Consider the following 25033-nt stretch of genomic DNA (forward strand, 5'->3'; position numbering starts at 1 on the left):
GTCATTTGATTTAATGAAGATACTAAATATAGAAAGATCTTAATACAAAGATTCTTGTTAAGAATGATGAGAATTTTCCACTTATGATACCTAACCAAAAATAATGCGTTCAATAAATTTAACTGAATTATAGTTCTATATTTACATTTATTGATTGGTCAAGTTAACCAAGACATACTGGGCCCTTTTGCCAGAATTCACAGACCTGTGCTATGAAACAAAAGAAATAGTTTGTCTAAATTAAGCATTTAAGCAAGTATTTTTTTCTTTTTTTAAAGATTTTATTTATTTGACAGAGAGAGCAAGCGAGAGAGCAAGAGAGCAAGCATGAGTGGTGGGGAGGAGGATAGAGGGGACATGGGGCTCAATGCTGGGATCATGACCTGAGCAGAAGGCAGACACTTAACCAACTGAGCCACTTAGGCATCCTGCATTGTATTTTCTTCTAATATGACTGGATTTAAAGAGATCCTATATATTATATGAGTAGGGACTAATAAAACTTCTGGTGTATAAGAAATATTTAGCATAACATAAATATTGTTACTTAGGACTATAGTTAGGTTTTATTAAAAAATTTGGAAATAAGTGAAGTATAATAGTTCTTTGAGACATTAACTGTGACATTAACACAATAGAGCAAAGCAGGAGTATTCGGGTCATTGGAAGGGGAAAGAATACTTACCAGGTCTATGTGACCTAATTGTGACCTGAGTAAATTATTACTAACAACTGGTAAAAGAATGGATGGTCATATGGGGAGTTGATCAGTGGCAAAAACTTGATAAAGGAGAATAACAGTTTTTTTTTTTTTTTTTTTTTTTTTTTTTTTTTACAATAGCGATAAATAGAATTTATTTTGTACAACTGTTACCAACATACACACAGCCACGGGGTCTTCCAAAATGGGTGTTGGGGCCGGAAGGCTGGCCTTTGGCATGGTGCCTAAAAAGTGTGGACAGACACACACAAGGATGTGGACTCACAGCAGCTGTGCCTGGCTGCCCCCTCCATGGGAGTTGGGGGAGGGCGCAGCGGCGAGGCCCGTAACTCTAGGCCAGCTGAGACCCCTCGACCTGGAGTGCCCAGAGCATGGGATGGCAGGGGTTAAGCTGGGTGCTGGCTGAGAAGCCAGGGAGGCCCCCTTCCCCCTAAGGGGGGCACTTGTCTGTCAGGTGGAGGCAGTAGACAGGGCATCGGCAGGTCTGTGGTGAGCTTGAGGGTCCACGAGGGGTAACGGGCATAGCCAGCTCCCAGCCCCTCAGCCCAGCCCCAGGGAACCCAAGAAGCAAGGGTGGGCAAGGGGGGCCCCCTAGGAGGAAAACCTCCCATTCTGGGGCAGGTGCATGGAATCACAGTCTTCAGTGACCTCTGAAATAATCTCGTCCATTTGCAGCAGAGGTGTCCAGAGAGGGACAGTGACTTGCCAACGGTCACAGAGCGGAAACCAAATTGGAAGCCAGGACTCAGGATTCCCAGCCCAGTGCTCATTCCACCATTTTCACATCTCACTGCCTCCACCGTAGGCTCTGTACGCACTGAGATATCTCAAACTTCCCCTCCCACCTTGCTCCCCATGAGTCCAGAGGGGTACCGGGGTGTGATGAAGGGCCCGGAGTGGGGGCAAGCCAGGCTGGAGTTCTGCTTCAACGGAACACTGCCTGCCCCAGCCTCGGGGGTGGGGATGATGCCAGCAGCTTCCCCCTCCCAGGTCTGGATGGCTCCGCCCCGCAGAGACAGCCCAGATGGGTGGCCAAGGTGGGGGCAGGGGGCAGCCCACAGGCTGGCGCTGGCCTTGGGGGCAGAGGTCCTAGCCACCTGGACTTGACATGGCATCTTCACCTTGTGCTTCTGGGGCCTCATCTGCTCAGTTTCTCCTTCAGAGAGGGGGCCTGGCTAACAGCCCAGCTGGGGTGTGTGCTGTTCAGATGCTTCCAGCTGGATCTTGATCTCGGGACACGCAGGGTCCCCCAACTTGCCGGCGTCGGGATGGGGTGACCGCGAGGGGCCTGGGGAGCTGCCCCCACTTGTGGTGCTGACACTGTCCTCCAGCCACGTGCTATAGATGAAGGAGTCCCGCTTGTGGGGCGTCCCCGAGGACGAGACGCTCTCCAGGCCTGTGTCGTCCGCGTCCACGCCCTCGGTCTCCTCCACCACGCTGGCGAAGCTGCTGGCACTGGACGAGGAGCGGGAGAAGTCCTTCAGCACCTCCGCTCTCTGGGCCGCAGTCTCCGCTCTGTTCTTGGTCGTGGGCATCTCTGGGGAGCTCTGAGTGGATGAGTTCTCCGACTTGGGCTCTTGTGAGACGTGCCCGCTGTCTGGGGTCTTCTGGCCGGCGGGGGGACTCTCCCTTTTCTCCTGCACCTCCTGTATATTCTCGATACCGATGGCGCTGCTGCGGCGGGAGCCAAACGGGCCCGACTTCTTTCTCGTGGGGCTCTTTCCAGGGACGATCAGTGATATTCCAGCTGCCTTGGCCAGGTCGGGGTTGTTGGGGGCAAAGCTCCCGCTGTGGCTGGTGGACACGGTGTTGGGCTTCTTGTTGCTTAGTCCCATGGCATCCATGGACTGGCTGCGGCTCCGGATGACCCGCTTAAAGGACTCGAAGAAGCCGCCGCCGCCGCCGCCGCCGTTCTCCATCTTGTCCTCGTCACCGCCCAGGCCCAAAACGGACAGACAGGGAGGTGCAGGCAGTTGAAGGGAAGAAGCTGGCAGAGTCCTGGGGTGCAACGTTTATGGAGTCATCTGCTCGAGAGAATCAGCTTACCCGAGGCATCTTCACCAAAGTCATACAGGAGATTGCCCGGGTAGAGAATTCCTATGGGCAAGAGCGCCGCTGCCGGCTCATGTGAGCCCTCAGGCTTTGGGTAGCTGCCTTGATTCTGCCCCTGGCACTTGCCAGGCTCCAGCGGGTGTAGGCCCTTAGGACTTCACGGGTATGGTTGCCAGCTGTGTCCCCAGTCCTCTGGTCGCACAGTGTGGTACCCTCATGTTTGCACACTTTTCCAGGCTCCAGTGGCCTGGTTGTCAATGTTTACAATGGGGCAAGGATGTCTCATGGGCACTGGCCTCTAGTCCTCTGTTTTTGCTAAATGAATTGTTGTAACCTGCAAGATTGGCATATGAGTCCTAAGCATTGTTTATTTAGGACTCAGTCTTCTGTGCAGGTTTTGGGTGTTGGCTGGGTGAAGGGAGCTGGGGACTCCTGAAGTGGAGCTGGCTCCCTAGTGTGACAATGTATATATGCAAATAAACTGAGAAATCTTAAAAAAAAAAAAAAAAAAAAAACCATCATGGACGGCTGTGGATGTGCAGCTCCTCGTAGAGCGTCTCCAGGAGGGCGGCCCGGGTCTGCTCCTGCGGGCCAGGTGGAGGCCGCCAGGTGGAGGCCGCCAGGCGGAGGCCGTCAGGAGGCGTGCGGCGACCCCCCCTCTGGGTGAGCAGGGAGGTGGGCCCGGGGGACCCCGGTATTTTTTTGTTAGTAGAATCTTTTTTATTCAGAAAAAAAAAACAAAACAAAAAAAACAAAAAAGTTTTCCAACCACACACAGGAGGGATTTGGGTAGGGGGAGGTGTCTGTCCATCCAGCCCCAGCCCCCAGCCCATGTGGTTTTGGCAGTAATAAGGGGTGTGGGGTAATGGCCCAAAAAATAAAAATGGTGTACGTGTGTGTATGGGGAGGAGAGGGGTGCAAAAGCAGTGGGGAGTGGTAGGGGGTGGGGACAGATGAGGTCAGTACTGGGAACACCGCAGGTGGGAAGCGCCGCAGGTTGGTCCGGTGGGACCTTTTTTTTTTTTTTTTTTTTTTTTTTTTTGTGTGTGTGTGTGTGTGTCAAAACCAACAGGATTTTATTTCTCTGCTAAATCTCGGCCGGCTCAGCCTTCCTGACCCAGGAACTGAGCAGAGAGCAAGGCCTGGCTGCTGCCCTCCTCCCGAGCTCTGCACCTGGAGCCAGGCTGGAAGCTGGCATCACCAGGGAAAGGGGTCGTGGGTCAAGGACCTGAGGCCAGCAGGGCTCTTCCTGAGACAGCCCAAAGCCTTGGACAGGGGGCCTCGGCTTGGTCTACAATTTGTCAAGTACAAGCGGTACACAGACAACTCCTTACTCCTGTTCCCCTGGCAGCGGCCACCCCACCCCACCCCCTTCTAATCTGGTGATCTGGTTCAGAAAACCCAGCCCAGAGCGGTAGGGAAGCAAGGAGAAGATGACCCGAGACCTTGCAGGCAGAGTGGCTGGTCTCTCGCCTCGATCTGGAAAGAGTCTAGCGCCGTCTCCAAAGCAAGGTATGGATCCTGAGGAAAATGACGCCCCGACAGCTGCAGGCTTTCCTACAGCTGAGGCTCGGGGAGCACTCTGGCCCTGGTGGGCAGTAGCTGGTCATCTCTGTGGGTCACACAGGCCATGCCAGTCAGCTTCACTCTCGCACCGGGCCCGACCGTGAAAAAACTGCTTGATGAAAGTCTGGGCCTCTTCCTTCACACTCCTTCCAGGAGAAGCCTTCTGAGTCAGCGAGTGTGAGAGGTGGCGGGCGAAGGCTTTAAACAATTCCTTGGATGCAAACTTGCCCTCCTTGTAGAAAGGGGTCAGGCATTTGACCACAACATTTGCAGCCTCCTTAAGAGAGATGCCAGGGGCTGGGAGAAGGCAGGAGCCTTGGGCCATGGGGTTCAAGGTGTCCTGATTCCAGGCCGGGACGCTGTCCTTGGCCTCAGCTAAGACGGAGGCATTGGCTGAGGGGCGAGGCCTCTTCTGAGTCTGGTTCTCTAGGTTCTCCTGCTGGGGTCTGGGCCGCTTGCCCCTGGGGGTCTCCTCTGTGGGGATGGGCTGGCCTTCAGGGGACCCCTGGTCTCCAAGTGTGCAGGCTCTTGGCCTCTCCCTGGTACACTCCTTGGTCTGGGGGTGCGTAGCCAAACACCCCAGGGCTCCATCCTCCTCCCCTGCGCACTTCTCTGGGGCTGCTGGGGGTCCCCGCATTCCCTCACACGAAGGGCCAGGGCCGGCATCTTCCGCCCCTGGGGCTGAGGTGAGGGGGGACGGGCTCTTGGCCCTTAGGCAGAAGCGGGTGATGTTCTGAGAATCCTTGAGGGCCGCTGCGGCTAGGAGCTGCTGCTTCTTACTGGCCCGGGTCTTGGCAAGGGGACCACCCTTGGAGGGGCTTTTCCCCATCCTCTCAGGGGAGGATCCTCCACAATGAACACTGCTTCCAGGAGCCTCTGCTCTGGGCCCAGGGAGGGCCTTGCTGCAGTCCTCATCCTGGAGGCCACAAGGCTGGCTGGGGGGCTCTCGCTCACCTCCCTGCACAGGCTGGGGGGCTCGCTCCTCGGCCTGACTCTTCTCCATCAGCTCAGTGGCTGTCTGAAATGGGCAGGAGCCCCTGGGGAAACCAGCTCCCACCCGCTTAGGTTTGAGCGAGTACACCTGGGAGGCTGGCCGGATGTCATACTCAGTGGGCTCTGGGGGCTGGGCATGCATACTGCAACTCCTGGTATTGCTTTCCACATTGTAGAGCTGCCTATCCTTGGAGGCTCTGTGGATCTCAGCCACCTTCTTCAGCACGCTGGCCTTGTACAGGTTGGCCATCTTGGCATTTCGGAACATCTCATGTTCCAGCTCCACAGCCTTGGCCTGGAGATCAGGGCCATGGGTGGTACTTGTGGCCTGGCAGTTACTGCTCAGAGCCTCCTCCAGAAGCCCCAGGCAGTGCTCACGGGCCTTCACAGTGAGTCTAGGGATCTTCCTGCTAGAAGCCTCTTTCAGGGGACAGTCCTCATCTGGGGGTACAAATTCTTCTATCTTGGGGTCCTTGCCCTTGCGTAGGCTCATCTGTTTCTGGTAGAAGAGATTCCATTCCCGCTTGTGGGCCTCGTCTCTGCCCTTGTCCCCACTGCCTCCAGAACCTTCATCATACCTGCTGAAGCCCCCATAGCCCCGACGGCCTCCCTCATACAGCTCAGGGTCAAAGCCATTCCCCTGGGAAGGCCCGATGCAAGTCTTATTCCAGCTGCTGCTGTGCTCCAAGGCATCCAGTCGCTTCCGCAGGGCTGCAGGGTCCCGGCAGTGGTCACAGCCCTTGGTGCAGGCAGGGGGCGCATCCCCAAAGTACTTGGCAATGGCAGCATGGCGGCACCCCAATTCTTCACAGAAGGTGACCAGGGCATCAAAGGCCAAGATAGCAGCTTTACCAGATGCTTTGTTCCCTCTCTTTTCCTGGAGTTTTGCTACTTCCTTCCTGATCAGGAAACTGACTTGGTCCCGGTCATTCCTGGAGTAATAGAGACGGCACCAGGAAGGCTTCCCGTCTCTGCCTGCCCGGCCAGACTCTTGATAGTACCCAGCCATAGACTTGGCAATATTCCAGTGGGCGACAAACCTGACATTGGCTTTGTCCACTCCCATCCCAAAACTAATGGTTGCAACAATGACAGGCACCTTCTCCTCCATCCACTCATTCTGCACCAGTGTTCTTTCAGAAGCCTTCAGCCCTGCGTGGTAAGCCTTGGCATTCACACCTCTGTAACTGAGCTCTGTTGCCAGCTGTTCACAAGCCTCTCTGGTCCTGTAGTAAACAATGCCACAGCCAGACAGCAACCCTTTATCAGCCTTCTGTCCAAGAGCCTTAAGGCAGAAGTCCCTCAGGTTCCCATAGGGATCAGAAAGCAGTTCTTTGAACTGCACATCATAGAAGAGGTTGGCCCGGAAGCAGGGAGTCTTGAAGGTGGCAACTGGTTGCTTCAGGTGGAGGGCAGCAAACACATCCTCTTGGACTTGGAGAGTGGCTGTGGCGGTCAGAGCTACACATGGGGCATGTGCTAGGCGGGAACGGAGGGTACCTAGACGCAAGTAGTCAGGACGGAACAAGAAGGCGTAACATGTTTCCTTGACTCAGGTGATACATTTAGAAAAGAAATCATGATTTTTTTCTTTTGCTGTAACAGGCAGACACTGTAGTTCTCGTTGTGATCAGGAAAGATGGAATGACTGCTGCCCTTCTCTCGCTGCAATCAACAGTTTCTCACGCATGATGTCAATGCTCGAGTAGTCCGGCAACTTAAGGTAGTTCACACAAGTCATTACAGAGGGCAAGAAGTCGTCGGGGTTCTCCGTGGACTCGAAGGTCTTCCGGACAATTGTCAGAGGTGGATTCAGACTCCGGAAGCCTCCAACAGGCAATCTTGGGCTACCTGTCACAAACTGGAGAAACAACCTCTGCTGCTCATTGTCAAAACTACTGAGAATCTCAAACAAGAACTTCACAGCCCGACTGTCATGAGTATAACCGTGGTCCGGCCTGCAGCACTCCATCAGTGTCTTCGCATCCCACGTGTCTGCTTTCCTGCCGCACAAGAGCTGATCCAGTTCTTCCGGGTAGAAGTACTGAAGATGACTAAGTGGAAAGACGGATTCAAATCCATCTCTGAAGGAATCAAATTGCCTGGAAACGCCTTCATTTAGTGCCCAGAATATAACCAGTCTTAGGTACTCCTCTAAATTGTGGATGGTGACTGGTATGTCCTTTCCTCCTTTCTTCAGTTCAATGTTGGGAAACCCTGGCAGCGTGAAATCCAATCCTAGATCTTCAACTGAGCAGCCATTCATAGTCAGGGTTTCTAACGCATATTGTAGACTCTCTTTGGTCTGGGATTTATCTTGCTCAAGTCTTTTCTTCTGTCTGACAATGTCTTCTAGGTGATACACTGATCTGGCTACAACTGGGTCAATGTCAAACAAATCATGCGATGTCAGTGAAGTTTCTTGCCTTAGCATCCACTTATAAAAGGGTAAGCCAAGGGGAAAGTCCACCAATCTGAAATCCATGATAGCCTTGGCCATTAATTTTCCTAAGAAGCGAAACTTCATTTTAACCTTTGCGATATGGGCTGGCTTAGCCGTCCGACCAAAAGGAAGCGCAAACAGGCCCCTGGAGGTTTTGAATATACTTGGTCCCTTCTTGGCTTCCTTTTGGATTGCTGAGAGTCACTTCTTCACCTCTCCAGAGACCCAAGTCAGCTCTCTGAAGTTTCTGAGATACAAGTGCATAAAACTCCAGTGTAGGCCCAAGACCTGTACCAACCTCATTTTCATACTGGATTTCTAACATGGCCCGTGAGCTACCGAGATCCTGCATTACAGACTCCGCTTGTTTCAGCAGCTCCTCTCTGTTCACAGTACGTTTTTTTCTATCCAATCTAGGTGCAACTCTGCTATCTTGAGAATCCGACTGGTTGATTTCTGGGTAGGTATCAAGTAATCTTTGCATTGCTCGGTCCTGATCAAATGCAGTTACGTAAAAAAGCATTTGCCGGGTATCAAAAGGGAAGAAAAATGGGCAGGTTTTTCCTAGTTCAGTAAGCCACGTTGGGATATTTCCTGTCATGATTACTAAAGGATCTTGAAGCTGCCTATTTGCTTTTGCTGTCAATTTACTGTTAATAAATTCACTAGTTGGAATAATCTCCTTGCACATTGCATTATCATACAAGTAATACCAGTATCGGCTGATGGCGTGTAAAACTCTTAGAAGAAGAATCACATCTAAGGACGGGTCTTCAAAAGTTATATTCTCAGGTGGCGAGGAGATGAGGTAAACTTCTAAAGGATTGGATACTGATGGGCCTACTCCATCATGCCATAACTCATCGTGCTTTTTTGCATTTCTAGGAGATGTTTTTGTTGGAGCCGTTTGGGCTCTTCCTCTTTTACCACCAACACAATCTTTATTACTTTCTTCATCCTCTCTCACGGGTTTGTACCATATTGTATGAGTCTTTGTCCAAATACCAGCTCTTCCCAAAGGGTTGCTCTCATCATCTGTGGACTCCCGCTCATCCTCAGCCTGAATACTGAACTGCCGGACCGCCTGATATACAGTCATGTTATATGGTAGCAAATGTTCTCCAATATAAAACTGTAGCCTGTGCCTTACGTTTCCGGAATTTAAGAACTGAGCAGCCAGAGACTCGTCAATTTCCTCATCAGAGCCATCATCATCACTGTCTTCATCATCTTCTCTTACTCTTCCATACCCTCTAACTACAAGGTATCTCTCAATAGCTTGTACCAAAGCCAGGGGATCAATCTTGACCGGCCCGCCCTTCCACTGCTTCACATTTGCACAGTCTGGATGTCTTTGTAACTGGCATTTTAACTGATGTGTGTTGAAAAATTTTAAAGCCTGTGATCCTCTGTTGAGAGAAAAGCTGCCTCCTGTCCCGTTCCCACTGGGGAAGTCATGTACTTTGACTGGAAACTGTTCCATCTGGCTGAGGCAGTTGTTCATCTTGTGAACTAATGCCAACAAAGGCGCATTACCCACTGGTTCTACTCTTCCAATGGGCTCTTCTCCAGGAAGTGGTGAAGAAAAAAATACGTGAAGGAATCTCTTTAATCTGATCTCTCGGCTCACAGCATCTTTTTCACTTTTAGATGTCAAATAAAGCAACAGCTGCTTCACGAATCCACTATGTTGGATTTCAAATGATGAAACATCGGACTCTGAGACTATGCTACGGATTTCTACAAGGCACTCAGCTCCACCATCCACCTGGAGGTTGAGTTGTTCAGTTGCAGCACAAAGTCTCTGAAGGACATTCAGTGCAGGGTTGCTTCCATCCATGTTCTCAGAACTGAAATAACGCTCTACAAATTTATGCACCTGTTCCTTAATCCAACCTTTAATTTTTTCTCTCTTATTGGATATGGTGTCCTTGGAGGCGGCCCTGGCAAGACCACTGACTCCCGCAGTTCGTGCTGGTTCGATGTTGTTGCTGTTGGACTGTGCGCTTAACCTTCCCCACGTTTTTGGATTCAAGCTTGCCAGGAAAGAAGATTTAGGTGACTGAGTAGTGGTAGGGCTTTTAGCTTGATTGTCTACTTTGTCATCATCTCTTGGAGGTGAATACTTTGGCCTTCTTGGCCCTCGTTTTGGCAGCCATTTTCTCTTTAGAACATCACTTAATCGACCTTGAGGGCTCAGATCTAAAGAGTCATCTCTGCTGTGCTGCAAGCTGGGGGACCCCAGGTCAGCTGCAGCATTGGTGGCGGCCGTGGCTGTTCCACTGCTGACTGACGTCGTGGATCCCAGGGATCCTGACCCATTCGTACATGCCTTTGGTGGACTTGTCAACAAAGACTCTGATTCTGCTAAGTGTTTTACTTGATGCATTACACCTTCTCTTCTGAAGTAAACACTAAAAATATCAGGTAACTTCTGCATTAAGATTTCTGCCATCTGAAGTGCTCCAACCTTTTGGTTGGATAATGTTTGACAGGATCTATCTATTTCTTACGGGTAAAGGCTTTGTATGCCTATATCCTTTTCCACATTCTCATTCCCACTTCTTTTATGCCTGCCCTTTTTGTTAATGAGCTGTCTTAAATGTGAGATGGATGATTACTCTCTTAAGCTTCTTGTCACTGAATATTTGATACACCTAACTTTTGTTTTGATTCCTTGAAAACAAGCTAATTTTTATCTAGCTTTCTCTGGTAAAGCTGATTAAAACATGAAATACACAAATCACATGGATTTGAGAATCTCGGGTCTCATAACAAATTTAATTTTTTATTACAAAATAAGAAGGTATACTACAATGTCCTGTATGGAAATCCCAGATTAAGTGCAAGGGCTTGAATACTTGGATGAGGCTCAACACATGAACTGTCTTTGAGTTCCTTCTTCAAATTGGGCAATATATAAAAGAAATGCAATTAAAATTATCCTTTTTGATAAGAAAGTCATTATGCTAAGTCCTTGTACAAACCTATATTCTCTTTTTATAAAAGTGATGGAAATAGAAGAGAATTCTTTGTAGAGTTCAAATTACCATTTCCAGGTGACTTTAATCCCAAGTATAAATACATAAGTGGAAATTGGCAAAGAAGTAGGATAAGTCTATAGGTATCTATTAATAAAATTCAGTTCTCAGAATAGTATAACTTTTCCTAGCAGGCTCTTTTAGAATATGTGGGACAAGCTGGCAGGACATGAAGAATGCGTACTGTGCCATGCACCCTTCAAATTCCATATTTGCTTTTTCTTCTTCTCCTCAGAGATGGACTGACAAGTGTAAAGAATACCAGCACAAAGTCCTTCCACAAATCAGAGTGGAAGGACCTCCATTATTAGTCCTAATATGTTTTATCTTTCAGTTTTCTTAGAAGCAGTTGGGTGCTTTTGTAGTAGAATAAAAATAAATGAAAAGCAGAAAGCTAATTTGTAATTGGTTGAATAAGTGTTCCTAAATTCATTATGTCTCTTCATAAACTTTTGTTTGCCTGTTTATTCAATAGATACTATTAAAGGATAATACTATTCACCACATGGTAGTAGGTTCTGGAGACTTACAGTCTTCAAAAACTTGTCAGCTTTTGCTTTTATGGAGCTTTCAGTTTAGTAGAGATAAAAAAAAGCATATATAAGGGTCATAACTATATGTAAAAATGTAAATAGACATGACTGTGTTCATTGCACAATGGAGGTGAATAATAGGTAGATATGATTGGGTGATAGGTGAATAATAGGTGGATATTCAGTGAAGTCAAGGAAGACTTCCTAAATGACCATTGAGCTGGGATCTAAAGAATGTGTACTTTTGGGGATCCCTGGGTGGCGCAGCGGTTTGGCGCCTGCCTTTGGCCCAGGGCGCGATCCTGGAGACCCGGGATCGAATCCCACGTCAGGCTCCCGGTGCATGGAGCCTGCTTCTCCCTCTGCCTGTGTCTCTGCCTCTCTCTCTCTCTCTGTGTGTGACTATCATAAAAAAAAAAAAGAATGTGTACTTTTGAGCAAGAAACAACAGTCATTTAATGCAGTATTTACAAAGGCCATATGATGAGAGTAAACATGCCTTAGAAGAGACTACCAGAAAGCCACTATGGCTGGAGCTGCTTGCGTAAAGATAAGAATTGTACAAGATCTGGAAAAGATGACCTGAAATTGACTTTACAGGGAAAATATTTCCAAACAGGGACAATTTTAAAAGAACTGAGTATAATTAAGAATTATGGCAGGATTACAGAAAAAAAAAATAAGAGTTTCCTGGGCAAGCTGAGATAAATGATCTTTCCATCTATAGGAGATTCCAAGGATGGTCTCTAAATTGAGATAAACAGCTTTTTTTTTTTTTAAATTAATGGAAGTATAAATTGTTTGCATTCTTTGCTGGGGAGGTAAGTGGCATTGTATTCACTGGTGAATTTTGTCTCTCTGATTTGGCACCAGAGCATCAGGGATCTGGTGTATCTCCTACTGACTGAGGTTTTATCACAGATGTTCTCTGTCCTTGGAAAGACTTTTGTGAATTGGTGTAGTCCTATATAGGCATTTGCCAGCCAATACCTTTGTTTTTATAAGTATCATGGGAGATGCAGTTTGAATACCATGGCTGGTAGGGGAAATATCTACTATTAAGCATCTGATGTCCTGGTTCTTATTAAAGTAATTGATAATAAGCTATCTGAAAACACCATTTGGGATCAAGTTTAGGGATAGCAAAGCAGTATTTTAGAAACATTTTGTTCAATGACCCATGAAGGCAGAGACCATGTATTCAGTGGAGGAGTAAAGCCAGGGAAGATTTAGCCAGTCATTAAACTTTTAGGGTTTGGAAAACTTTAAAGAATAGTTTGCTTTATTCCTCTTATTGTTGTTTTTAAATATAAGGGGCTGGTCTCCTTTCCTTTCTGTCAAAATAAAATTGAGCATATGGTAAAAGTTGTAGAGAATTCTGCTCATAACTTCTGAAAACATTCTGAAAGAGGGTGAAAACTAAAATTGGGGATGCTCTGATTCCATTCACCATTTCATAACAGCTAGCAGACTCTGGTGTGAAAGGAACTGCACTTGTAGTAAGGTAGAAGGCATCATTTGATTAAAAGTGGAAAACAAACACCAAAGAGTAATAGCCAAAAGGAGGGTTTAAGAACCCATTGCACTCTATCCATAGAACAATTGACTTTCTGCTTTTATACATCAGTCCCATGAGCTTGGTCAATATCTGGTCCAGAGAGAAGGACACACTCTGTATGTGCTGACAAAATCAGGTTTATGTATCTGTAGTTCTGAAGGGCAGAGCTGTGACCGCAGAAGATTTGCTAAAGTAATGAATGCCACCCCAGAGGGCTCCTGGTAGCCATCTTGCTAGCCTGACATAGGAATCATACCTTCTGTGTATAAGTGCATTGGTTAAATTCTTATTTAAAATCTAAGCATTCACTCTGGGAGATGCCATTGATCTGGAGAGATATTGGCACCTTTGAATGTAAAGTATAGAACATTACATAGAACTTGTGAATAATGCAGTATAACTAAATGCAGTTGAACCAAATTAAGAATGGGAATGTCAATGATTATCAGGATAGCTTAAATACAGAAGAAATATATAACTGACATTTGGAAGAATTTACTGATTCTTAAAATCTATGAGGGCAGTTAGAAGTATTTACTTGACAGGTTTAAGATTGTTGCAATAACAGTAAGTATAATTAACTAGACATATGACAAGAATTAGATAAGTGAGGCTAAGTAGAACCAGATAAATAAGTGGAATTTGGGATAAAGTAAAAGGTAAATTAAAAACAAAAACTTAGATTTTAAGAATTGCACATTTTGTGTGAATATGCATGTGCATGTGTCTAACATATATGTGTGTATAGTATTAATAAACACATTTTGCATTACATTATAAGGAAACCTAAAACTTTAGAAAAGTTTAAAGCTTTTTTTTTAAGATTTTATATATTTGTTCATGACAGACAGAGAGAGAGACACAACAGAGGCAGAGGGAGAAGCAGGCTCCGTGCAGGGAGCCTGACATGGGACTCGATCCCGGGTCTCCAGGATCACACCCCTGGCTGAAGGCAGCGCTAAACTGCTGGGCCACCAGGGCTGCCTGAAAAAGTTTAAAACTTTTAGAAAGTTTTGAAAAAGTTTAATACCTTTATATATCTTTAATATCTATATATGTAAATTTATTCCAGGATCAGACCTCCAAGGAAGGTCTGATTGATTTTAAGCATGGCTAGTAATGACAATAAGTGAAGGAGGTTTTTGAGAAGAAAAGATTTGAAATTGGAAAGAAAAGTGTAATAATTATACTTACATGTTTTTTGTTCCATTTGTTGATTCTAGATGTTCTTTTAAAACCTATGTTCTGAGGAAAATCATAGGGCTCAAAGTTTTAGTAAGGATGCAAAGTGGATAGTATTTGTCTTTCCTCATTTTCAACCTTATATGTCATCAGTATCTGAACTGATCTTAGGGAAAATTCTATTTCTCAATTTTAATGAGAAATATTAACCCTGTCTGACAACCAGTAAGTGTTTCAGAGAAAACATAGTGTAGCATTATATATTCTAGCTTGTCAGTCTTTGGCAACAAACAAAACAAAACAAAACAAAAAACAAGTAGATTCAACATGCGGTTTCTTAAATGTATTGTTTGTATGCTAGAGTAGTTGAAAGAAAGCTCTCTACCTTAAGTCTCAAGAATCTTTTGCTTCAAGTTTATCAATATGCTAAGAAAACTAAATACGGAGCATAAGAATCCCTCATAAGAGTCACCTCTGGAGGTATTTAGGGATGACATATATCCTATGGTCAGTTGACTGTATCAGTTAATAGAGATTCACTGGCAGTAGAGCTTAAGTAGAGGATGATTTTTAAAAAAAGAAAAATAATTGATTTTGCACATAAGAAATCTGGCAGTAAGTGAACATCAGTAACCAAGGTAGCAAGATGCGTGACCTTGGAAGATGGCTAGCTGGCCAGTTCTTAGTGATAGCAAACAACAGAAACAACAACAAGAATAACAATAACATTGGCAGCACCATTTTTAGATCTATTAGATATAGCAATATACAAGCATTTTAATATTCTATTATATAATTCCCACCAGGAACATATGAGTTAAGTATTATTATTTACAGTGAAAAAGAAAAAGAAGAAGAAAGAAAGAAAGAAAGAAAGAAAGAAAGAAAGAAAGAAAGAGAGAGAAAGGAAAGAAAGGAAAGAAAGAAAGGAAAGAAGAGGGATCCCTGGGTGGCGCAGGGGCTTAGCGCCTACCTTTGGCCCAGGGTGCGATCCTGGAGACCCGGGATCATATCCCACGTCGGGGGAAGCAGAGCCTGCTTCTCCCTCTGCCTGTGTCTCTGCCTTCTCTCTTTCTCTCTGTGTGTGACTATCATGAATAAATAAATAAAATATTTAAAAAAAGAAAGAAAGAAGAAAGAGAAAAGGGAAAGAAAAGAAAGAAAAAGAAGAAAAGAGAAAAAGGCATCAAGTAGAATTAGTGATCTTGCCAAGTCAAGGGAATCCTAGTCAGTTTGAATACATAGCAGATCTGGGATTTGAACTCAGCTGAGTAAGATTCCAAAGCCTTTTTCTATTTATTTGTTTTACATCGTGGACTCCAGTGTCTTAAAAGCCAGAGCATAGTAAGTCTTTTATCATTTTATTTTAGACATACATTTGAACCAAAGCTGATGTACTATTTTTTTTTTTTTTACAAAACAAAACAAAACAAAACAAAACAACAAAGCCTAGGAATAGAAACTCTCAGACTAACAATTACATCTGAAACACTAATATGAAAAAATAAGACCATAAAAGGTAACAGAAAAATGCTATAGGATGTCAAAAAAAAAAAAAAACAACCTAAGAAATACAGTTTGAAAGAATACTTAATGAGGCATTTTCAATATTTTTAAGATTCCCCTATCCTGTTCATTAGATTTCAAACTAAAATTAGATTGACACAATTAAACATTACTGAGTAATTATAATGAGGAAGTGTCTTTGGACTATTGATACTTCCATATCATCATATAAAAATATGGTTTCTGGGATCCCTGGGTGGCGCAGCGGTTTGGCGCCTGCCTTTGGCCCAGGGCGCGATCCTGGAGACCCGCGATCGAATCCCATGTCAGGCTCCCGGTGCATGGAGCCTGCTTCTGCCTCTGCCTGTGTCTCTGCCTCTCTCTCTCTCTCTCTCTCTCTCTGTATGACTATCATAAATAAATAATAAAAATAAAAAAATAAAAATATGGTTTCTTAGGATGGGTAGAGTATTGCAGCATTGAGGAACACAGGCTCTGGATTTTGTTTGCTCAGGTACAACTTAGGGCTTTGCAAACAAGCAAATGAATTTATCTATCCCTCAGTTTTTCCTCTTAATGAATAGAAGATTCACAGTACCCAGCTCAAAGGATGTTTTAAAAATTAAGTAGGGGCAACCCGGTGGCTCAGTGGTTTAGCGCTGCCTTCAGCCCAGGGCGTGGTGCTGGAGACCCGGGATTGAGTCCCATGTCAGGCTGCCTACATGGAGCCTGCTTCTCCTCTGCCTGTGTCTCTGCCTTTCTCTCTCTCTCTCCTCTCATGAATAAATAAATAAATAAATAAATAAATAAATAAATAAATACTTAAAAAAAATAGGACAGGTACTTGCTCATCCAGTTGGCCCATAGTAAATGCACAATGAAATTATTTAGTTGTTTTTGTAATTGCATTTTAACTTGCTTATACAATAAAGCTCAGACTGCTTACCATGACACACAACTCCTGTATTGATCTCTACTTACAACATAATCTTCAAGGCGCCTGGGTGGTGCAATGGGTTAAGCATGCAACTCTTGGTTTCCACTTAGATCTTGATTTCAGTGTCCTTTTCTCCGGGTTGTGAGATCTAGCCCCACCGCAGGCATGCTCAGCATGGAGTTTACATGAGATTGTCTGTCTCCCTCTCCCTCTGCCCCTCCTGCTAGTGTTCTCTCTCTCTCTCTCAAAATCAGTCTTTTTAAAAAACCGACATAATATTCTGCCCTTATGAGTTATTTTGCATTTTTATGTTCCTTTGCAACAATACCCTCTCATGTCTTTTCTTTCTATTTGGGATGGCCTTTCTTTCTTTTTTCACTCTACAGACATCTACTCATTCTTTACCAGATTTAAATGCAACTTCTTAGTAATACTTCTGCCTATTGTCTATAACTGCTTGAATTTTAATTTCTTCTCCTCTGTACCCACAGTATTGTATTTATCTCAATTATGATAGCTATTTAGAAAACTAAAATTTTGTCATGTTGGAAAAATAACATGGCAAGGATTTCCTTTTTTTTTTTTTTTTTTTCAATTAATTTAAGGCCAATGATAAAGTCGCCAACCTATTTTTCATAGTCCTTTACAATAGATAAATTCAGGTCACCAAAAGAGTAGATACATTGAGGATATAGAGGATATAAAGGATTTTTTCTGAGCTTTATTTAGTTCTTGATTTATTCTTATACAAGGCCTACCATATCTAAATTGGAAAGATTTTTTTCCAAAAGTCTCTGTGAAATCTAAAGTATACCTACTAAATATGTCTTAATTGCATGTTGTCTGTATTCTGTAGAAAGAGTAGAAAACTAGCATAAAATAGGTCAAGTTGATGTCTTTTAGCAGAATTCTTTAAAGAAAAAACTACACTTACAGCCAAATTTTCCATAGTATACGAGTTCATTTACTATGTAGATGAAAACCCACAAAAAAGCTCTGTACCATGTTTTTGTTGTTGTTAAATCCTCTTTGTGGTATTATATTTTTATAAGAGGTTGTGCCACATAAAGAGTAATGTTCTCCTTCAAAATGCCATAAAATGTAATGTTTGTAAGGCACATAAATACTAAAATAGAGTCAAAACAAAAGGACACTTTAATTAGGGTGGTGGTGATAGAAATTACTGTATAGAATTAGAAGTTTCTTATCACACATAAATTGACATAATTTATTATTTATTATTGGCTTGAAGGGAAAAATGTGATTTTTTGTTTTCTTAGTGAATGAAGAGAGAGGAAAGTCTCAGTACTTCTTCTAATAGGTTTTCTAGACTCAAATTGCAAAATGCAGTCTTGAGATGAATGATAGATCACTGGAATAGGTGTCTTGTTATACTGCAAACTAACCGTTTGACATTAATAATGAAATGTTGAAGATGCTATTTAACCTGGTTTCTATACACCATAGTGTTAACTGATACACAAGAAGTTGTGCTAATTTGCAGAATTGTTTTAATGATGTTTTTGTATTTTGGATGCCCAGTTCACCATCTAACTATCATTTTTACTTTTCATCTGGCTGGAAAATCAAGGAAAATTTCAGTGAAATTATGTAGCATTTATTGACGCATCTCTAATTTACATGTCAATATTGGGAATGTGGACTTGCTTACTGATGTATGTAAGTTTACCACATATGGTTTAAAATTGTTGAAACTAGATTAAATTCACAAAATTTTGAATTATAAGTTTTTTATTTTTAATACCACATGTCCTCTCGAATTTCTTATTTCCTTGAGATTTGCTATTTTTTCAAGATTTTATGCTTTTGTCCCTGAAGAAAACCAAGTTATTTATAATGTCAAAGTCTCTCCTGTTGGGGGAAAAATATGCAACAAATATTCATGTTCTTTAGGCTCATTGCTACTACTCTTTCACCCTCTCTTCCACTGGCCTATGTCATTGCAAAAGAGATTTTGGTCTCTTATGTCTCCATCTCCTATTTCCCTAACAGTAGTATTTCATCTCCAGGTAGAAAATATGACTATGACTCCATTGTAGTATATTTTCAAAAGTAGATAATATGTAAGTAGTTTTCTCTAACATTTTCTGTTTCTTCTATTTTTTTATTTCTTTATTTTTTTTGTTTCTTCTATTTTTTGCGCAATAATTTTTATTCCTATTTCCATCTCATTTTTTCACTAAAATTACGTTTGTTATTGATGTTGATATCAGATGATACATATTAGAAGATGATGAATGTTGGAGTTTTTTCAGTGGATATTTTATTAATGTACATATTAATTGAGTATTAAGTTATTCATAATTTTCTGTGTAAATTTTCTACATGCAGTATGACCCACATGAGGAAAAGGTAAGTTTAATTTTTTGACACTATCTATGGAAATTTTCAAAATGGCCAAGTCTTTAATACTAACTTGAGGAATTTATATTTTAATGATTGTCCTTCCTTTTATATTTTACTCTACCTCATATCTTTGCTTTGTGTTTTTATGTTTTACAAATAGAGTATGGTATTTATTAATCAGTCTTGTTTTGTTTTGTTTTGTTTAAGAGAGAGTGTATAATGGGGGAGAGGGACAAAGAGAGAGAGTGAGAGAGAGACAAGGAGAGAATTCTAAGCAGTCTCCACACCCATAATGGAGCCTGATATGGAGCTTGATTTCATGACTCTGAGATCATGACCTGAGCTGAAACCAAGAGTTGGAGGCTTAAATGACTGAGCCACCCAGATGCCCCGGTTTGTCAGTTTTTATTCATAAACTCTACCATCTCCTCCGGTGTTACTTCTATCTTTATCTCATAAGTTATGTACTCTTATAGTCAACCAGTTACAAAGACCATGATTCTCATTTTAAAGTGCTAAATACCGTGCTTCCATAACTAAAATGTCAAAACCTTGTTGTTTTCCCATGTGCTCTAATTCATCTTTTTTAAGTTTTCCTGATTCTATTCAAATGCAATATAAAATGTGACTTTATTAGACTATCTCATATATTGAGTATATCTTTGCTAAAGTTTAGTTATGCTAACTTCTCTCTCCATTACTATGTATTCGTAAAGCAGGATATAATTTTAGTTTTCAATAAAATGTTTAGGGAAATAAACCAAAACTTAAGCAATTTGTGTGTACATTAAAATCTTGCATATTAAACTTTTTGATTAGATTATTTTAGCTAGTTTTGCAATAGTATTCTGGATGCCCCTTATAAAACTGTCCTTAAGTTGGTGGTTTTATATTATACAAATAAAACCATTATAGAAAAAAGTGTTTTTAATTTCCTATATATTAAGATGGAAGAGATATTATTAAATGCGGATGAGAAGATGGGAGATAAGGCAAAAAGAGTTATTCAAAAAGTAGAGGTCCAACTTTGCAATATTTACCATTTAAATGAGAAAGTTTGTAATACGAGTCACCAGACACAGTGTTGACTGGCATTGCTTATTACTAAGTAATAATTCCAGTCAACAATACATAGTTTCTATGGCCTTTTCCAGGTGCTATTCTCTTGAGTGGTACGCTGGGCCCTGCAGGCAGCCATACTGAGATGGTTGGCAGTTAGGACAGCTCCATTAATGATGTGAAAGAGGGACGCCTGGTGGCTCAGTGGTTGAGCATCTGCCTTCAGCTCAGGGAGTGATCCCAGGTCTGGGAATCAACTCCCACATCAAGCTTGCTGCATGGAACCTGCTTCTCCCTCTTCCTATGTCTCTGCCTCTCTCTCTCTGTCTCTCATGAATAAATAAATAAAATCGTTAAAAAATAAAAATAAGAAAAATAACAATGTGAGATAGAAAGGAAAGAATATTTTGAAAAATAAGAGAAATAACAATGTGAGAGAGAAAGGAAAGAATATTTTGGCACACTGCCCAAGTTTCTTAGGAATGACTATTTAAATATTAAATTATTGTTTACATCAATTTATTTTTGTCTTTCTGGTACCAAGGGGATATTTCTTAGCAAAGTGTCCCCAGTTACAAATACCAGTTCCCCCTCTCATGATATAGTTTCAATTTTTTTTTCCATTTTCCACATCTGTAAGCAAAACCACTATTTTTCCCAATCCCTATGTTTACAGATGAGACCTGGCAAGTGATTTCTGCCCAGAGGAATGTTGGTGAAAATGCTTTGTGCCACATGCATGCTCCACCATATAATCCCTCACCCTCTCTCAGGTGTTCTCTTACCCACACTCCTAGACATGAAGGACTGAGAAAAAAGTTGTGTGAGGGAAAGAGCCTAGATTCTAAGGGCACTGTGTAGAATAAGCTTGCCTACCATACACCTGATCAAAAATATCTGCAATGGATTTGCTTGAAAGAAATAAAATTCATGTATTACACTAAGACATTTGGGATTGGTTTATTTTATTAAAACAATATCTAACACCATGTCTCAGGAGGTGGTAGCAGTGAAAACTAGGCCTTCTACTCTGTTTGACCTGTGTCGGAGAGTGGTGTCCCACCCCCACCCACCCCACCCCACCCCCCGCCCATGTCACAAGCCCAGTACATCAAGGCATCTTACCTTGGCTCAGTATGTATTACGTTGAGAAGACTGAGGAAATAGACTTCAAGAAAGGCCACTCTGCTTAGGCTATTTGATGCTCACTCTGATATGAGCTGATAAAGATTAGGCCTTCAGTTTGGTTATAACACAAATCAGAGAAGGGCAGAAATCACAGTGAATGATAGAATCGAGATTCATAGAAGTCTTGTCATACCTGGAGCAATGGAAAACTCTAACAAGAGGAAATTTAATAGAGATAAACCAACTCTTCACACATGCCCTCTACATAGCAGGTGAAGGGTCTTGCCTTAGTAGCAGATTGTTTGAAAAGACTTAGGAGATTTAGTTCACAATATGCTGAAGCAATCTCACAGTGACTGTGACATAAACTTGTGAACTAGGGATGCCTGCTGGCTCAGCGGGTTTAGCACCTGCCTTCGGCCCGGGGCATGATCCTGGAGACCCAGGATCGAGTCCCACGTTGGGCTCCCTGTGTGGAGCCTGCTTCTCCCTCTGCCTGTGTCTCTGCCTCTCTCTCTCTCTCTCTTTCTCTCTCTCTCTCGTCTCTCATGAATAAACAAATAAAATCTTTAAAAAAATAAACTTGTGAACTGTAAAATATAAGATGAAGGACAGGGAAAAGGGGGTGGGAGGTTGATGGTATAGCATAATTCTATGGTGGTCAGCCTACCTCTGAAGAATGGAGACAGAAGTTGGAACCATACTGGTGAGCCAAATTTGGAAGACTTGGAATATTTTTTTCTGAAATAAAAAGATACTATATCTTGAAATATTTGAATGGTTGTGATATGAAAGAGCTATCAGTAGACTTGCTTTGGGTGGAAGTTAAAGGAGAGTAGGCTTTTGCTGACCTGAAAGTAGAACTTTAAAGCTTTAAAAGTTTTATAAGTTTAAAACTCTGAGCCTACTGGTAATGAAATAAGCTAATTCCAGAAGGTATATGCTGCTCATCATTAAGTGTTCAAATAGAATGTAATGCGTAAATTCACGCATTAGAAGAGGTGTTGTACGAGATGACTTTTAGGCCTGCTTGTGACCCTGCAAGTCCATGATTCTTTGATTCAGATATAATTTACTGGGACCTTCATTTAAACAAAATTTCCTTTGCTCCTCCATTATTAGGTGACAGAACTAATTTAATTCAATAAACATGAACTAAAACTTATAGTGTATAAACCCATAATACTTAGTAACATAATATTAGTGGAATTAAGCCACTCTCTAGTAGTATTTTGCACTTGGAGGATGTTGGATACAGTAAACAATTGAGTATTTTCACTGTGTTCAGCTCAGTATTTTAGGTGTAGTATGCTCTAAGAGATCTGTGGGGTTGTAGTACACCTCCATGGGGTAAATGTAAACCCTTGTACATTTATGAAGAAACCATGATCCACATTAAGTAACTACTTCCTTTGTCGAAATAACCATTATCTTCCGTGTTTCTGTTCTCAGTCATTACTCCTGTGTTTCTAGGACTTTTTGCTCTAGCATACCCTCTAGTCCTTTTATTCCACTACACCTTCAAATATTCTTGCTGACTTAATCATAGCTCTTTTGTGCTACAATCAACTTTATCAAGAACTTTCTTCTCTAGGAAATTTACAAAAATAATATTTTTGCTCATAGTCTTGGGGCATATATTGCTTAATTAATAAGCTGTTTCCATATTTTAGTAACATGTTTGAATTTCACCAGGAATCCTTAAATCATCAACTTCAGGGAATTTTTATCAAGGGATATTCAGGCAACATATCCAGTATTTAAAAGATATTACTTTGGGCATGTGTTCTGTTTACAGCCCTAATATCCTTTAATCATGTTCTATTGTTGTCATGTGTGAAGTTGATTCTATTAAATGTTTTATTTTTCTTTTGACTTGTCATTGGATTATAATGTTAAATCATTTTCTATTTTCTTGTCCTTATACTTGTGAATAATATATGTTTACTTTTTGTGTTTGAAGCTGACTTTCATGTTTTCTCTTTTCCCTTTTTTGTAATTGAACTTCTTTACACTGCTCCAGAACCAGAATTTGAAACAAAATGTAACCACATAAACACACATACACAAAGACCCTTATCAAAAAGCAAAAACAAAAAACAAAAAACAAAAAACAAATTTAACTTTGATCTTGATCTTGTGCAGCTATGGTTTCCTTAGATCTATACTAAGAAAAAATTCACAAATCTTGTTCTTAATTTTTGAAGAGCACCTAAACACTCACACACAGCCTGCAGAGTGCAACACATCGGTTAATTGAAAAGACTTATAGAGTCACCATAAAGCATATTAATGCAAATCTTTTAATAAGGGCAAAAGATACTCTAGAGCAGAAAAAAAGAGTTCAGGCAAGATTTAGGGGCCCCAAAACTTCCAGAAGCACCTGCCTTAAGCCTTACTATGAACACAAGGATGTATTTTGTTTCTAGATTGAATTACCAAAATTTGTAAAACAAATACTAATTTGGGGAGAGCAACTGGAAAGTTTCCAGTAAGGTCTTTCATGACCCTGTTTACATAATTAATTCAGGCTAACTGGTTACACAAGGTGTAAGCTATCAATAAACCAACTGGGCCTAAGAGCCACAAGGGAGTTTCAGGTATTAAATAGCACATGATAAATCATTAGTAAATGCCTAAAGGTAAATGCCTTTTTCTTGGCTGAAAGACAGTGCCGGATTTCCAGGCATCCACAAAATAAGCACAGAGCTGTGTGACTAGAGCTGAAAATAACTCTATACTAAATGATAATTGCATGTTCATTATTATAGGGCCTTTATAAAAATAATAAAAATGTCAAAATTCAAACAAATTGCCTTTTTAGAAATATTAAGTATGCTTGTATAATAAGATAGCTTTGGCTATATAAAAAATCATCCCAAAGATTTAATGGTTTAAAACAACAATCTTTTATTTAGCTCCTGATTCTGCTATTTAGCAATTTGGGCTGGGCTCAGCTAGGCTCTTCTTCTAGTTTAAAATGCGTCTGTTTATGTGTGTACAGTGAGCTGCTGGGTTGATTGGTTTCTTGTTGCTTTGGAAGACCTCTGATATGGTTCATTGCTGTTTTATTGGCCTCTCATGACATGTTGATAGGATGCCTTGATAGGGTTCCCAGAGTGAAAGTCTACAAGATTTTTTGAAGTCTAGTCTCAGAGCTGGTACAGTGGCCACATTTTATTGGCTAGAACAAGCATCATAGAAGCAGATACGGTGATGGTAGTTGGGGTGTAAGTTATTTATTATGAACTAACATCTATAAAAGAAAAAGAGAGGAAATAGGATTGGATGGAGGAAGAAGTTGATCTGCATGTAGATCCAACAGTCTCAGCCAATGTGGAAAGCTTCAGAGTAAGGCTTATCTGTCAGAGTATCCTGCATTAGGCCACAAAGACTAGATTCTTATTCTCCTGTCTTGCTCAGGCACTGAAATTAGGAAAAAGAATGACTTTAGGTAATAATGGTTCTTTCTAACTGAGGCAGAATGATCACAGTAAGCTCTCTAATGACTATATCTCATAGCTAGTCAGTAAGTATTCCCTTGAAGGGGAATCTGGGCAACCCAGATTCAAGGAGAGAGAAAATAGATTTGGCAACCTAAGGCCAACTGACACAGGTGATGCCAACTGTGACCATGTTTACCTACTTTCATGACATTCAAGGGTACCTTGAACACAATTTGTACTTAATACAAATTTATCTAATTGAATGAACTGCTAAAAAGCAAATAAGTACATGGAAGGTTATCAAGTAGGTACATTGCATGGTAAGTAGGTATAGTAAGCACATCTACTTTCTTGTTTCTAGATGAAATTATATGATCTCTGCTCTTAGGGATGACTATTGTCAACTATACATTCAGCATCCTAAATACAATTCTTGAGTTGCTAAGTGGTTTCACTTTATAATTAATGGTCTTATCCTTTTCCCATTCTAGACAGGCCAGG

The 25033-nt window shown here is 42.1% G+C and overlaps 3 pseudogenes; all 3 read right to left on the reverse strand.

The window, feature by feature from the left end:
- Positions 1–838: 838 nt before the first annotated feature.
- Positions 839–2661, reverse strand: LOC140596615 (rap1 GTPase-activating protein 1 pseudogene; annotated as a pseudogene).
- A 1497-nt stretch (positions 2662–4158) lies between these two features.
- On the reverse strand, positions 4159–6884 carry LOC140596608 (ATP-dependent DNA helicase Q5 pseudogene; annotated as a pseudogene).
- The window catches only part of LOC140596609 (E3 ubiquitin-protein ligase TRIP12 pseudogene), a 39084-nt pseudogene continuing 20912 nt past the window's right edge, over positions 6862–25033 (reverse strand).

Source organism: Vulpes vulpes, unplaced genomic scaffold, assembly GCF_048418805.1.
Source record: "Vulpes vulpes isolate BD-2025 unplaced genomic scaffold, VulVul3 Bu000000731, whole genome shotgun sequence".
Taxonomy (NCBI): Eukaryota; Metazoa; Chordata; class Mammalia; order Carnivora; family Canidae; genus Vulpes; species Vulpes vulpes.